Genomic DNA, 17,861 nt, shown 5'->3' with positions numbered 1-17,861 from the left:
TACGTTTCTTGTCGCGTTTGTCTCTACTAATTGAAAATAGTAGATAGTCCTAATTAATTACGTGCTTGCAAGTTATCTATAACAACATTCAGAAATGCTTAAAAATCAGAAACGAGGCTGCGTGCACAGTCAGCCGAACAAATAATCACGGGCCCAAATCCAGCCCATGCGTGATGGGCCAAACCTGGGCCACTGCTTGTTCGATGCGGGCCTGCTTGGTCTGTTTTGACCTGGGCTCGACCTTCATGAGGTTGAGATTGCAAGTTTTGTGTTCTTTGTCTTAACAGGTGGTTTACTAGTTATATGAGACCATTAATCAGAAAAGGAAGAACTTAGCCAATGATGTACAGTTTTCATGCTTGGCATACATTACAGCATATATTACAAAGTAAACTAAGTCTGAGATGCAACCTATTTCATTGAGAATATTTTCACCTATCAGCATACATATGTAAGCTACCATTTAGCTAATCTATATTGATATACACTGGGCATACAGGCTGCTTCTATTGTCAACACAGGAATGAAAATTATCATACAGTACATGATATCTAATATAACAATCTATGTATGAAAATCAACTTCAGGTCTTTTCTTTTTGCATTCATGCTCAATGTTCCAATTACATTTGATAGTGCATTGGTTGTGTACCTGGTATAGAGGACAAAGAAGAAAGGACTGATCAGCTGGGCAGTATGCAGTAAACACAGCAACAGTAGATACACAGCAACAACACAGCAACAAACCAACAATCACAAGTGTTTTCCACAGTCCACAGACAACCAGCAACAATTCCCAGAACAAAGAAAACCAGCAGATGGTCGAGCACCAAACAAGTAATCCCAGAAAAGAGTAATGAAACAACAGAAGTAACAGAGTGTTCAATGCAGCAACACCAGCAGTTCAACAATCACAAGCAGCTCAATCAGTGCAAACAACAGAACTTGGCCAAGACAGCTTGGCCAATATGAACTCTTAGGTAGCTTTCAGACAGTGTTTGGTTACAGTGTTTACTGGAAATTTCCTTATGTTTTCAGTTTTCTTTAAACTCACAAGACCTCTCTCAAGACTAAAAATTCCAGCCCTCTTTAAGTTCTGAAATGGCCTATTTATAAGCCAAACGACCAGTGCAGCTAAGCTGCCTGCATCCTCCCACTTGCAGACTGCCCATACCCTTTAAACCCATCCTTAAGCATCTTTTGATGCCAGCCCTTTTTGTTCCCCACGCCTGGTTTTTCTTTAATCAAGAGTTATGGGTTCATTTAAGTATTCATTTTTAAACCCCATACTCTTGTGTCTTGTTCCCCATTGGTATTAGTTTAATCCCAAATTTAGTACCCTACTTGTCAGCTTATTTAAACTAAGCCTTTTCTGTTCTTTTCAAACCCCAGACTACCCCTGTTAAACCCTGCTTATTACTGCCCTGCCCCTTGCAGCATCAGGGCATTCTGAACTCATGAAAGTTCAAATTCAGGACTGCCCTGGACTGAACCTTTTCAGTCATTTTTGCAATGCAAACAAACTCATTTCAGACAATGCTGGGGCATTCAGTCAGTGACAAGGTTCAATTAGTCACGTGAAATTATTAGCTCATTCGATCCATTAGTTATAGAAAACTAATCGACGACGTTTATCGAGTCGACTATACTAATTATAACAGGTAATAATCAGTCGTTCAAATAAACAAACACATACAGGGACCTAAAGGCATCAAACAACTTTTGTTCAATTATTGGGAACCTATATGAATTATTTATGCGACGACTAATCTAATCGAACATGTATATCACAGAATACGTTCAAAACATACACAGAAGACAATCGACCAAATAAAAGGTCTTTACAAGGACGGAAGAAATTAAGAAAAGTATCAGAAAATACCGAACAAACGCAACAGAACATGCTAACAGACTCATCCACACAAAAACAGAAAAGGAAAACTTACTAGAAAATGTTCAAAACAGGCCGACCCCAGTCCGAATTAGATTTGACCATTTGAGGCCAAACAAACTCTAACCAGGGTGTTCTCAACCGAGAACACCTTGGTTAAGGTCTATTAGACCTCAAACCCTCTATGAAGCAGGTCGGATTCCTCAGGCTCTTGTGTTCTAAGGTTCAGATTCTCAGATTTGATTTTTTAGAAGTTGTGGGTAGATTTGGACCAAACCAAGCTTGGTTTGGTCACGAGGAGGGTCAGGGGAGTGTCTGGTATGAAGATGGGGTGGTTTGGCATAGATCGAGTTTTGTCTCGAATCTTCAAATCCAGATTCGAGACGATGGGAGGTGATTTGAGGCTAGGGAGTAACAGATCCATGTTCAGGAGAGCGAGGGGGTCTTAGGGTGTTCAGGAGGTGGTCACCGGCGTTCATGCCGCCGGGTTCTGGTGAAAGGGAACCTAGGGCGGCTGCTAGGGTTTGGGGTTTCAGGGCTTGGGGAAGGAGACGAGTGAAGGGTGGGGTTCGGATAGGGGGCGTGGGGTGTGAGGGAAAGCTTATATACGGAGTGGGGGATTAGACCTGAGCCGTTAGATCAGATGATCTCAACGGCTTGGATCTGATGGTGAGAAATGAGACGGGGTCGTTTGATATTTAAACGGGGTCGTTTGGTTTAAGTGAGGGGCTGGGCTGAACCGGTTATTGGGTCGGGTTATGTTAAATGGATCTGGGGGTGTAATCCTGGCCGTCGATCCACTCGAGATCAACGGCCCAGCTTAGACGGGACAGAACGACGCCGTTTGGCCGTGTCCGGGCAGCCTGTGTTTGGGCTGTTTTTTGGGCCTTAAAATTTTGAAACAAATAGGCCCAATCCGATTTTTCTAAATAATTTGCACTCTTTTTCTTTGTTTTCTAATTTTAAAATTCAACTAAATTAAAATGAGTTTAAAACACACACTAATCAACACTTAACACAATCATCATACACGTATTACAAATTCTTTAAATGATTAAATCACAGCCTAAAATAAAAGACGCATATTTTGTGAATTTTCTTTTAATGGCTAAATTATGGCTTAATTAACATGACATACATATTTTGTATTTTACTTGATAAGATAAAACTGAAAAATGGACAGAACCACGAGCGACTACCAGCATATATCACGTAAAATCAAAAATTGTACAACGAGGAATCAATGATTGTATTTTGGAGTGATTGTCCGTGGAGCAAAAATCACGTGCTTACAGCTGCCCCTCTTTGCCCGAAGACACAAAGGGTTTTCGCGCAAAGATAAAGCGAGCGATTTTTGCCCGTCCGAATACTCCGTGTGAAGCATTTTTTTGAAAAAGATTTGACCGAACCTTTGCTTCAAAGGTTTCCTACATATCCTGGGCTGAACAGGAATTAGGTCAATGTAGTTCGGGAAACTTTGGTAGCTTGGACTACCGTATGATTGTAGTGTTCGCTGCTATTGTGTGCTGTTGCATGCTGCTGTAGGATGTTACCGCTCACCGATCTCCTTGTTACATTGTTCTAAAAGGAAAAACAAGAAGCTAAGCTAGACTATGGATCATGAGATCTCATCCATCTTCAACTTGTTCTTGTTGCCTTGCTTTCTTGTCGGCTAACGCTTTCCTCTGATGCCCTTATTTTGTGAACTTGGGAGATGATGCTGGTCCTTCGCCTTTTCTGAATGCCAGTTTTCATCACTTTGCTTGATTTGCTGGGAACATGGCTTTCTTCTTTAAATCTTTCAATGGTTTCTTCAGTGGTATGGCTTTTTTTCATCAAAATTGTTATATTGGACATGCTACAACGTTTCCAAACTGCTTCTTCTGAGACGCGTTCCTTCTTCCTTTTGAATGCGCGCTTGCTTTTGCAGCCTTCCGCTTCTTGGCGCTGGGGATTTTATTGTTTCCTGCTTGGGGATCTCCGTTGTAACCTTCCGTCTTCAGGTGGGGTTACTGATTCCAAAATCTAGAGCTAAAAAGTATTCCCGCATTATACTGGTGGGCGACCTAGAACTTAAATGTATTCCCGCATTTTACTGGTGGGCGACCTAGAACTTAAATGTATTCCCGCATTATACTGGTGGGCGACCTAGAACTTAAATGTATTCCCGCATTATACTGGTGGGCGACCTAGAACTTAAAAGTATTCCCGCATTATACTGGTGGGCGACCTAGAACTTAAAAGTATTCCCGCATTATACTGGTGGGCGACCTAGAACTTAAAAATATTCCCGCATTATACTGGTGGGCGACCTAGAAATTAAAAGTATTCCCGCATTATACTGGTGGGCGACCTAGAACTTAAATGTATTCCCGCATTATACTGGTGGACGACCTAGAACTTTAAAGTATTCCCGCATTATACTGGTGGGCGACCTAGAACTTTAAAGTATTCCCGCATTATACTGGTGGGCGACCTAGAACTTAAAAGTATTCCCGCATTATACTGGTGGGCGACCTAGAACTTAAATGTATTCCCGCATTATACTGGTGGACGACCTAGAACTTAAATGTATTCCCGCATTATACTGGTGGGCGACCTAGAACTTAAAAGTATTTCCGCATTATACTGGTGGGCGACCTAGAACTTAAACGTATTCCCGCATTATACTGGTGGGCGACCTAGAACTTAAATATATTCCCGCATTATACTGGTGGGCGACCTAGAACTTAAATGTATTCCCGCATTATACTGGTGGGCGACCTAGAACTTAAAAGTATTCCCGCATTATACTGGTGGGCGACCTAGAACTTAAATGTATTCCCGCATTATACTGGTGGGCGACCTAGAACTTAAATGTATTCCCGCATTATACTGGTGGGCGACCTAGAACTTAAAAGTATTCCCGCATTATACTGGTGGGCGACCTAGAACTTAAATGTATTCCCGCATTATACTGGTGGGCGACCTAGAACTTAAAAGTATTCCCGCATTATACTGGTGGGCGACCTAGAACTTAAAAGTATTCCCGCATTATACTAGTGGGCGACCTAGAACTTAAAAGTATTCCCGCATTATACTGGTGGGCGACCTAGAACTTAAATGTATTCCCGCATTATACTGGTGGGCGACCTAGAACTTAAAAGTATTCCCGCATTATACTGGTGGGCGACCTAGAACTTAAATGTATTCCCGCATTATACTGGTGGGCGACCTAGAACTTAAAAGTATTCCCGCATTATACTGGTGGGCGACCTAGAACTTAAATGTATTCCCGCATTATACTGGTGGGCGACCTAGAACTTAAATGTATTGAAATTGCTTCCCCGTTCTTCCGAGAAAATTTTCGACAATCAGCAGAAAATTTTCTGCCCCGGTTTTTGGTGGTTTCCCTGGCGTTGCGTCTTGCTGCCATTATCAACCCTTTGTTCTCCTGCAGCAGACAAAAGGATTTAGTCAGTTTTAATCGTGGTGGTAGAGGGTGCCTTTCCGGCGAACGATTTTTCCTCTCTTCTCCTTTTCTTGCTCTATGTCCCCATAATTGATTAGTGGGCAGAGTTGCCTGCTGGGGGTCTCTAGCCTGCTGGGGATTGACTTTCAATTAATCCCCTTTTCTGCTTTCTCTTTAAGCACATGCTGTGGGAGTCTGCTTTTAACTCCCGAAACCACTCCCTTTAGGAGCCTACTTCCTCCAAAATTGTCGGGCACGATCACTGCATTGCCTGGGATCGGCTTTTAAGACTGTTTGTATTATCCTGCATTAGATGAATTCCCCTCCGGTTTCTGGTAGTAAGCTTTGAAAAGTCCTTTCAAGACAAATTTTAGGAAAATAAATAAAAGGAGAAAATCTTTCTGAACCAATATTTGGTGGGGGAAGACACTCAAAAGAACTTATCTGGAGGACATGACTGGTCCCCGTGATCATGACGCGCACCACCGATTCCCGAACCAGTCTATTTGTATCAATCGATTTGCCCGATGGTTTGATTTGCTGGGGATGATAAAGGAGTGTCCATTTCGTTTCGAATGTGGTAGCTTTTGTTGATTTGTCTTGTCGCCTCATAGTGCCCTTCGAGGGGTTTTCACTAATGAGACTCTCTCTTTTCTCTCATCTCCCGGCGCCTTATGGTGCCTGTGAAGGTTTTCACCAATAAGACTCTCTCATTTCATGTCCCTCATCTTACATCGCCTCTCGGTGCCTGTGAAGGTTTTCACCGATAAGACTCTCTCATTTTATTTCTTTCGGGGAATCGGGGTGTTGTAGATACGACCCTCTCTTCTGGAGATTCCTTTGACCATCAATTCATTCCCAGTCTTACGATCCTCTTCTTTGCTGGGGATCGGTGTATTATTCTCGGCCTTATTTGCCTGACTCGACATCTCTTGAACATTGATCGGGAGGTCTTTTGGACGTTGATGTTGGTTTTGGTGTGGGGTTAAAGAAAGACTATAAAAATGAAAATAATTTGATGGGTGATGTGCTACAACTTTTGGAATCAAACCTTTGTTGGAACTTAAAACATAACCTCTGCCCCAGTTTTCTTGCTTGGGGAATTTTATTTTTTACACTTATGTTGAGCTATGTGCGTTACGCACATTGTGCCTATTATGCACACTATGTACATTATGCATCCTATATTCACTATGATGCACACTATGACCGAGCCGTGAGGCGCCTACGTATCCTCTTCGAGGAATCAGGTCAAACGTAGTTCCCACGGTTTTGTATTTCCTTATGATTTTATCTTCCTTTTTTCTTTTTCCTTCTTTTCATTTTTCTTTTTCTTTTCTTCTCTTTTTTTTCATGTCTTTTCCATTAGTGATTCCAAAAGAGGGGTATGAAAGAATAACTTAAGGCTCAAAGGGGGAAGCAAGGGTTAAACAATGTTTGGATAGCAGAAAGAATTGCCTCCGTCATCCCATTATCCAATAAATGCCAAATACAAACAAATACACCAACAATTGCCATAATTAAAGAAATTACGCATAATATCTCTTGACTGCATCTGAATTGATAGCCATGTCGACGCATCTACCTTCGACATCTGTCAAACACAAAGCACCGTTGGACAATACTCTGGTCACGATATACGGCCCTTGCCAATTTGGTGCGAATTTGCCTTTTGCCTCGACCTGATGTGGGAGGATCTTCTTCAATACCTGCTGCCCTACTTCAAACTTCCTGGGGCGCACCTTCTTATTATATGTTCTTGCCATTCTCTTTTGGTATAGCTGACCATGGCACACTGCTGCCAATCTTTTCTCATCTATCAAGCTCAACTGTTCCAATCGAGCTTTGACCCATTCATCATCATTAATCCCGGCTTCAGCGACAATTCGGAGGGACGGAATTTCGACTTCCGCTGGTATTACGGCCTCAGTTCCGTACACCAACAAATAAGGAGTTGTGCCTATGGAAGTTCGGACGGTAGTGCGGTAACCCAACAAAGCAAAGGGTAATCTCTCGTGCCATTGTCTGGACCCTTCCACCATTTTTCGCAGTATCTTCTTGATATTCTTATTGGCTGCTTCGACTGCTCCATTCGCCTTGGGACGATATGGGGTGGAATTGCGGTGTGTAATCTTGAATTGTTGGCATACCTCTCTCATCAAGCTGCTATTAAGATTCGCACCGTTATCCGTGATGATCACTTTTGGGATCCCAAATCTGCAGATGATATGGGAGTGAACAAAGTCCACCACTGCCTTCTTGGTTACTGATTTGAAGGTTTTAGCCTCAACCCATTTGGTGAAGTAATCAATGGTCACTAGAATGAACCTATGACCGTTGGACGCTGCTGGCTCGATGGGCCCAATGACATCCATGCCCCATGCTACAAACGGCCAGGGTGCTGACATCGTATGTAACTCTGTTGGCGGAGAATGAATCAAATCTCCATGTATCTGGAACTGATGGCATTTCCTCACGAAAGTGATACAGTCGTGTTCCATGGTGAGCCAATAACACCCTGTTCGAAGGATCTTTCTTGCCAATACATATCCGCTCATGTGTGGCCCACAAACTCCAGCATGTACCTCTGCCATAACCGTCGTTGCTTGACTGGCATCTATGCATCTCAACAATCCCAAATCCGGGGTTCTTTTGTACAATACTCCTCCGCTGAGGAAGAAACCATTCGACAAACGCCGAAGGGCTCTTTTTTGGTCTCCAGAGGCATGTTCTGGATATATCCCCATTCTGAGGTATTCCTTGATATCATGAAACCAGGGTTCGCCATCTGCTTCTTCTTCTATGGCGTTGCAGTAGGCGTGCTGATCACGGACCTGGATGTGCAGAGGATCAACATACATTTTGTCAGGGTGGTGCAGCATTGATGCTAAGGTGGCCAAGGCATCCGCAACCTCATTGTGAACTCTCGGGATGTGTTTGAACTTCACCGATCGAAATTGCTTGCTCAGGTCATGCAAGCATTGTCGGTATGGTATGAGTTTTAGATCTCGTGTTTCCCATTCTCCCTGAATTTGGTGTACCAAGAGGTCCGAGTCTCCCAAGACCAAGACGTCTTGGACATCCATGTCGGCAGCCAAGCGCAGACCCAGAATGCAAGCCTCATACTCGGCCATATTGTTGGTGCAATAGAAGCGTAGTTGAGCCGTAACAGGATAATGCCGTCCTGTTTCAGAAATGAGTACTGCTCCTATTCCAACCCCTTTCGCGTTTGCAGCTCCATCGAAGAAAAGCTTCCAACCTGGTTCCTCGGGTAATTCCAACTCGTTTGTATGCATTACCTCTTCGTCAGGAAAATACGTTCTTAAGGGCTCGTATTTTTCATCAACGGGATTCTCCGCCAAATGATCGGCCAGCGCCTGGGCTTTCACGGCTGTCCTCGTCACATAGACGATATCAAACTCTGTGAGCAGAATTTGCCATTTTGCTAACCTTCCCGTGGGCATAGGTTTCTGAAAGATATACTTCAATGGGTCCAAACGGGATATGAGATAAGTAGTATATGAAGACAGGTAGTGCTTCAACTTCTGAGCTACCCAAGTTAGGGCGCAACATGTTTTCTCGAGTTGAGTGTACTTGACCTCATGTACTGTGAATTTCTTGCTAAGATAGTAGATGGCTTGCTTCCTTCCTTCCTGTGTCATCATGTTGCCCCAATACACAACCAAATGAATTTTCCAAGACCGTCAGGTAAAGAATTAGGGGCTTCCCGGGCTTAGGCGGGACCAATATGGGTGGATTAGACAGATACCCTTTGATTTGGTCGAAAGCCTCCTGACACTCTGCCGTCCAACCTACCGCAGCATCCTTTCTCAGCAGCCGAAATATGGGCTCACAAGTCGCTGTGAGTTGAGCGATGAACCTGCTGATGTAATTGAGTCTACCCAGCAAACTCATTACCTCTGTTTTGTTCTTTGGCGGTGGCAAATCTCGGATGGATTCAATTTTGGATGGGTCTAACTCAATCCCCCGTCGACTGACGATGAATCCTAGCAGCTTTCCTGATGGAACCCCGAATGCGCATTTGGCCGGGTTAAGCTTGATATCATACCTCCGGAGTCTTTGGAAAAATCTCCTTAGGTCTGCTACATGGTCCTCCTGACGCCAAGATTTGATGATCACATCATCGACGTACACCTCGATTTCTTTGTGTATCATGTCATGAAACACAGCAGTCATTGCTCGCATGTATGTTGCCCCGGCGTTCTTCAATCCGAACGGCATTACCCGATAGCAGTAAGTTCCCCATGGAGTAATAAACGCTGTTTTTTCCGCATCTTCCTCGTCCATTAGGATCTGATGATAACCCGCATAGCAATCTACAAAGGATCCGATCTCGCGCCCAGCGCAATTATCGATCAAGATATGGATGTTGGGCAATGGAAAATTGTCCTTGGGACTTGCTTTGTTGAGGTTGCGGTAGTCGACGCACACCCTGATTTTTCCATCCTTCTTTGGGACTGGTACCACATTGGCCAACCACTCGGGATATCGAGTGACCCGAATGACCTTCGCTTGCAACTGCTTAATCACTTCTTCTTTGATCTTTACACTCATTTCTGTTTTAAATTTCCTTAGTTTTTGCTTGACCGGAGGGTATGCCGGGTCAGTGGGCAATTTGTGAACCACTAAATTGGTGCTCAATCCAGGCATATCGTCATATGACCATGCGAAAACATCTTTGAATTCCATGAGGGTTTTGATCAATTCTTCTCTGACATTCGGCTCAATGTGGATGCTAATTTTGGTCTCTTGGACGTTATCAGCGTCTCCTAGATTCACAGCCTCAGTGTCATTTAGGTTAGGCTTGGGTTTCTCTTCAAATTGGCACAGTTCTCGGTTTATCTCTTCGAAGGCTTCACCTTCGTCACATTCAGATTCATCATCACAAACGACCTCTTGCATTGTTGAGTCGGATTCAGATTGATTTATTAGACTAGGTCGAAGATCCGCTGCGCATGCCATGTCATTAGAACCAGTAAAAAGAGAACTGTTCAGAAAGAAAAAGAACAAAACAAAATTAAAATGGGACAAAAGAAAAGAACTTTATTAAACTTGCGGGATAAAAGGGTTCACACTTTTACAAAAACGAAAGTAAAATTTGGATTACACCCTTGAATAATCCGGACAAAACAAAACACACAAAACATAAATCAAAGCCTACTACCAAGACTCCCCTCGGACAGGAAGAGGAGTAACTGTCCAATTGTTGGTCTTGGCCTCAGGCCCCACAAACTGTATCTCTGCTCTGCTGGAACCTTCTCCAGCTTCCACCATACTGACATCCGCGAATAGCCTCTCAAAACTCTGATTCAGGTCTTCATTTATACCGATCAAAGGTCCTAGAATCTTTGGGACCGGTGACCCCTTGGCACTTGCTTTAACAAAAGACCTTGAGAGGCGTGGCACTGGTTTAGGCAGAAACCAGACCCTCTTCTTCATTTTTCGTGCTTGCTTACTATCTGCTGCGGTTGGTTTGAACCCCAATCCGAAAGTTTCCAGATTTTTAGGAAGGGAGACAGGTTGGACAATCCTTTGAAGCTCGACTCCTAGGCCTTTTCCAGGCACAGATCCATTACCCAACATTTCTGAGACCATCATAACTGTTGCGGCAGCTACCCTAGGGTGCGGGATGATTTCTCCTTCAGGAATTTTGTTGTCCGAACCTGTATCGAAAATCTGGTAGACCCAAGGACCTTTGTCATCAGCGGTCTCTATGAAAGGTAGAATGGTTCCGCCCATGGTGCACGTTGTATCCTCGCCGTGTAACACAACCTCTTGTCTTTCCCACTCGAACTTCACCATCTGATGTAGGGTGGAGGGCACCGCCTTGGCTGCATGAATCCAAGGTCGTCCCAACAACAGGTTATAAGATATTGCGGTGTTTAATACCTGGAATTCCATGGTAAACAGGACTGGACCGATGGTCAGTTCAAGTACAACATCCCCCACAGTGGCTGTTCCGTTTCCGTCAAACCCTCGGACACAGATACTGTTCTTGTGGATCCTTCCGTGGTCGATCTTTAACTGGTTCAAGGTAGATAGTGGGCAAATATTGGCGCTTGAGCCGTTATCCACCAATACTCGAGTTACCACCGAGTCTTCACATTTGACAGCTAGGTATAGAGCTTTGTTATGCTCCGTACCTTCCACCGGCAGGTCATCATCTGAGAATGTTACCCTGTTCACCTCGAAAATCTTGCTGGCAATGGTTTCCAGGTGGTTTACAGAAATCTCACTGGGTACATGAGCTTCGTTCAATATCTTCAACAGGGCCCGACGATGCTCCTCAGAATGGATCAGTAACGACAACAGTGAGATCTGGGCCGGTGTTTTCCTCAGCTGTTCGACCACAGAATAGTCTTGTACTTTCATCTTCCTCAGGAACTCTTCAGCCTCTTCTTCGGACACAGGTTTCTTGGTTGCAACTGGGTTGGCTCTTCTTAGCTCCGCCGGAGCAAAACATCGACCTGATCGAGTCAACCCTTGCGCTTCACAACTGACTTCTTCCACCTGTTTTCCCTTGTACATCACCACCGCCTTTTCATATTTCCAAGGCACAGCCCTGGTGTCAATCATCGGTAGTTGGACCACAGGTTTTATGGTTACCAGTTCTCTACATACCCCTTTTAACACGACTGTCGGTGTGGGCGGGATCCCTGATACTACCAACTTGCTTGGCTCGGGTTTGCTTGTTATGGCGGACGGGCTCTTTCCCAATATCACTACCGGCTTGACGCCTTCTCCCTGCGACTGTACACTCGTTCCTCCACTGGTTGAGACTTCTTTCGGGGCGGCTTGGATCATCATCACTGTTTGTGAGGGTTTTCTCAATTCTCCTCCCTCACACACCAACTCAATCATGTGAGTTTCGTGGTGCGCTGGCAGTGGGTTTTGGTTGATGTTAGGAGCTTCTGGTGTCTGGACCTCGATCTTATTGGTGTCAATAAGATCCTGTATGGCATGTCTTAATTTCCAGCACTTCTCGGTATCATGCCCGAGCATCCCGGAACAGTATTCACAACTGATTGATCGATCCAAATTCTGAGGTGGGGGATTTTGTTCTCGAGTCTGGACAGGACTAACCAAACCCAATTGCCTCAGCTTGTGGAACAAAGCGGTGTAGGTTTCTCCCAGCTCCGTGAAAGTTCTCTGCTTCCGCAACCTGTCATTCCTAGCATCTGGATTTCCCCGAAAACATGCCCCTGAGGGGTTTCTATACGCCCTGGGTGGAGGGTAGGTGTTTTGTGGTGGTGCATATATGTTCTGGGGAGCCGGTACGCGCCATTGTGGGCGAACCGGAGGCTGAGTGTATGCCTGGGCTTGGTGTACAGAACAATGTGGTTCTCGAGGTGGATAGAAATTTTGTGGTGGGTTGTATGGGTATTCTGACCTGTGAGGTCTGGGTTGGTTGTAGTGTGGCCTGCCAGCCCTGGACCAACTGCCTGCCTCGATCGTGGCAACCTCTTCTTTCTTTCTTCTCAACGCACCTCCCGTGCCGTTTTGAATAGCCTGGGTTGTGGCCTTGAGTGCCGAATAGTTCAAGATCTTGTCAGACCTCAAACCCTCTTCTATCATGACCCCTATCTTGACCACCTCGTTGAAAGATTTTCCAACCGTTGTCACCAAGTGACCAAAGTAGGTTGGATCCAATGTCTGCAAAAAATAGTCCACCATCTCTCCCTCTCTCATGGGAGGATCGACTCTAGCTGCTTGTTCTCTCCAGCGGAACCCGAACTCGCGAAAACTTTCCCCGGGTTTCTTCCCAGTTCTCAATAATGTGAGACGGTCAGGGACTATCTCGAGATTGTACTGGAAATGACCTGCAAAAGCCTGCGCCAGATCATCCCACGTGTACCACCTGCTGGAATCCTGCCTGGTATACCATTCTAGTGCAGATCCGCTCAGACTTTGGCCGAAATAAGCTATCAACAGCTCATCCTTGCCGCCTGCCCCTCTCATTTTGCTACAGAATCCCCGCAAATGTGCCATGGGATCACCGTGCCCTTCATATAAATCAAACTTAGGCATCTTGAACCCAGCCGGGAGTTGGACGTCTGGGAAAGGGCACAGATCTTTGTATGCTACGCTGAACTTGATTGCCCAATCCGTGCAAGTTCCTGAAGGACTGCTCCAGGCTTTTGAACTTTCTCAACACTTCATCCTGTTCAGGGGCCTTAACCGGCTTCTCAACCTCTGCCGGTACTTCCAAATGTGGATTGTAAGCCTGTGGTTCGGGGGCATGAAACGTAGGCTCGGGGGGATAGTATTGTGTATCGTGAGCCTGAAACAATGGCTCACTGGTCGTCCTTTGCAAAGGGGCTGATGTTGGTCCCACAAAAATGGGAATATTGGGTGTTGGGAGAGGTTGATGGGGTGGTGGAGCTTGGGAATCATGAGGGCTTCTTTCTTGATGATAAAGGGGATTTGGACGGCTTGTGGAAGGGCCAGAGTGAGGGTATTCCGGCATGTGTCCCAGTGTTTCAGGGCTCTTTTGTGTTTTGGCTAGGGCTAGCTGCATTGCATTCATCTCTAGTCCCATCCTTTCAATCTTTTCCATCGCTTCTTTTAGCAACTGGCTCATTGGCCTTTCTTCCTCATTACTATTCTCTGAAGTAGTCATGCTTGTTGCTACCGGTCCTTTGGATCTGGTTTGGTAGGAGTGTGTTGCCAGAGTTCTTTAACAACTAACTTGTCTGGATCAGACAATAACAAACTTTGTTAGCGTTAGATTTTAACAGATTTGATCATAACACATAGAGGATGCAATGCACCTAGGCAGTTAACCGTTTCTACATGCTTTGCTTCAAACAACATGCGTCATCCCGGTTTGCTCATTCGTCCCTTTAAAGTATTTTGGGAAACCCTGCGTTTTATTTTATTTGTATTTTCTTTTCTTTATTTTATTAAAAGCGGTCGAATCTTATGGGGATTGCCTACGTATCACGTCCCCGCGTGAATCAGACCAGGCGTAGTTCTGCCATGAGGCTAACATTTATATAAAAAGATGAACAAACATTACATTTGAAAAACTTTGTAAAAACAATGTCTTGAAATACACACATTCAAATTGAAATAAACAGATACAATTCTTAACATCTCATAACGTGCCCCACTTTCCACTTGTGTTGTAAATTATTAGATCATTTGCTCAAGGCGGGGCTTGACCCGGATGACCTCCCAATGTTCGATACATCCTTTCCAACTCCACTGCTAGATGACGGGCAAAGGTGGGTACATGCTCTGTAAACCTTTCATAATCCATTCCTTGGCAGTTTACATAACTTTGAGAGGTGTAAACTGCCAGGTCGTGGATCTGTGCCCTGAAATCTTGGAGATGTTGGCCTTGATTCTGCAACTGCTGCTGGCGAGTGGTGGCTATATCTCGGATACGGCCTTCACGATCTAGGGCTGACTCTAATAGAGCTCGGAGTCTGGCCTGCTCTAATCTCATCTGCGCTCTTTCTCTATCAGTGTCCGCTTGTTGATGCTCTCTGTACCTTCTTGCCTCTTCTAGTTGTGCACGAAGTTGGTCTTCTGATCGTATCCAATGGTCTTTTTCCTTCTTGAATTGTGCCCTGTCTTTCTCGGATTGCCTATCTTGGCGTTCCTTATCAGATCTGGCTTCTTCGTTTAATTGTTGGATCCTTTCTTTTGCTTTGCTCAATGCCCTTTCTTTTGCAGCAAGAACGGAATCATAATCTTGCATTCTTTCAAAAAGATTGGCGATGGTTTTTTGATCCTTCCAATTCCTCGCTGGCGTTTCAGAAGCCTTTTTCATTCTCAGAAATCGAGCATGAAAACTTTCATTCTCGCAGGCTAAACTCTTCTTCTCGCCTTCAGCTTCTTGTGCTTGCAAATCCTTCTCCAGACTGAGGTTCCTTAGATTTTCCTTTAGGGCATGGATAGTTGCTTTGTACCCCTTCTCTTTTTCTCCCCAGATCAACCGCTCTTGGATTTTATCATTAAAGTTTTGAATATGGGGTCTTTTAGTTGGCCTTCTTAGCTCAGGTTCTGGTACATCATCCACGCGAGACCGTTTCTCGAACCACCTTGCATATCCAGGATTTATCTCACCCTTTGTAGTGTCTGGGACTTGAGTATCGCTTTTCAAGTATCGACATCCATTCCACATCTGATGAAGTAACGCCTCAGGAATAGTGGCCTCTAGGTGTAATTCGATTTCTTGCATACTCAAATCTTCATCATCGGGAACTACTTGATATCTTCCTAGTTGTCTTAGGACTCTCAATGGTGCATACGGCTGGATGCTTCTCAATCCCAATAGTAGCAGATAACTATTTGAGTTTGACATATGTATCACTTCCCTCATCGGTAGCCATCCCAGAGTCCATTCAATTTGATTTGCCGTTAGAGCCCTTAGCCGAGATACCCATGCTTCTATCCCTTCTGGAACCTGATAATTTTTCACTCTTTCCTCATAACCCTCGATGTAATTATCGTTGCTTGGCCCATACTGTATGATCTTGGGCTGTTGTTGGAGATGTTCAATCAGCCACATTTGCAACAAAATTTTGCATCCTTCGAAGACTTTCGCTCCTGCTTTACATAAAGTCAAAGCCCGATAAATGTCTGAGAGAATGATGGGGACAAGGGTGTGGTTTTCCTTGGTGGTGAGGATTTGCACAACTTTTGCGGTGCGAATATCGATTGTTCGCTCTTTGTTCGGGAAGACCATGATTCCTAGAAAAGCCACCATGAAGGCGAAGCGACGGTGAACCTGCCATGCGTCTTTGTCTTGTTTGTTAGTAAGGCCTTTCTCATGAATTTCGAACCCATCTGACTTTCCGAACCTTGAATACAAAAAGTTGAAAGAACAACATCCGTTGACGACATTGCTTTTCCTGATTTGACTGCTGATGTTCAGAAGACCGAAGAATCGATGTACCGAGGGAGCCTTTGTGAATATCAAGCTTTGATTCCTTAAACTTTCGTCAAAACCAGCATATCCAGCTACCTCCTCTAATGTAGGAGTGAGCTCGAAGTCAGAGAAACGAAAGACATTGTGAACAGGGTCCCAAAAAGTTACTAATGCCGCAATCAGATCATCACGGGGTTTAACTTTCATAATATCCGGGAGATTTCCCAAATGCTTGATGACCCACTTTTGACCATCTTCGCCTAATTCACACCACCACATTTGAAGCTGGAATAGAAACTCTTCTGTATTTGCGGATGAGGGGTTTTGTGTGGTGCTCATTTTGTATCTGAAATTTAATTTAATAAAGTCAAGACTCATTTTGAAAACATACTCTAATCATTTTCAGTCAAAACTATTTTCAAGATTTAAACTATTTTTGGGAATTTTCAAACTATTTTCAAGATTAAATACCTTTCAAGATTAAATACCTTTATTTCAAGATTTGAAAACTATATTTTACCTTTTTATTTTTAATTTTTATTATTTTTTCATTTTTTTTTATTATTTTTTTTATTATTTATATTATTATTATTATTATTATTATTATTATTATTATTATTATTTTAAAAACAACCCATTTTATTCTTCAGTTCTTACCATGATTTCATTTAAGCCGGTCAGCAAACATGTTCGAGGCAACTGAATGCACATATAGCAAGTAGGATGCATCAGGATGGTCTTTTTATTTCGGGTTCACCTGTCCTAGACAGACCCAACCCCTGTGTTGAGTCCCCTAAGTCAAATGCACATGATGCAAATAAACGTTCCTACTAGGGATCCGGTACATGGCTGAGTTATTCTAAGTGTAAAACCTGAGGTTGATTGTTCTAAACCTGGCTTACCCAAACGGACAGTTTGAGCCGAAGCGGGGGCAACGTACCGGGAGCACGAAAGTCTGTCCGGCCTAGTTACTTGTCCCAACTCCGTCTTATTTGGTATGACTTTAACAGAAAGGTGGGTCACGCGCACGTGTACACCATAAATTCAGAAGACTCAGAAAGAAGGGGGTTTCGTAACAGTTGTATATATTCATAATTCAAATAATATTAAAGCGGTAAAAGCATCATTTAGCACATTAGGCATATATCGTGTAAAAATCAGATAATAAATAAAGCCAACTATAACAATTATACTAAGCTCGAATTCTTAACCCTGAACCAGTGGTTCTGGGTGTAAATTTCAATTCCCCAGCAGAGTCGCCAGAGCTGTCACACCTCCTTTTTCCGCACCCGCGAGGGCGCAGGGGAGTTTTTCCAATTAAAGGACAATCGAAACGGGATTGGTTTGTTTATTATAGAGTCGCCACTTGGGAGATTTAGGGTGTCCCAAGTCACCAATTTTAATCCCGAATCGAGGAAAAGAATGACTCCATATTACAGTCTGCGTACCAAAAACCTGGATAAGGAATTCTGTTAAACCGGGAGAAGGTGTTAGGCATTCCCGAGTTCCGTGGTTCTAGCACGGTCGCTCAACTGTTATATTCGGCTTATTTTTCTGATTTTAAATACAATTATGAACCATGTGCAGATTTTATCTTTTAACCGCTTTTATCATTCACTG

This window comes from Nicotiana sylvestris, chromosome 3 (genome assembly GCF_000393655.2).
Source record: "Nicotiana sylvestris chromosome 3, ASM39365v2, whole genome shotgun sequence".
In the NCBI taxonomy this organism is placed as follows: Eukaryota; Viridiplantae; Streptophyta; class Magnoliopsida; order Solanales; family Solanaceae; genus Nicotiana; species Nicotiana sylvestris.
Note: the sequence above shows the minus strand (reverse complement) of the source record.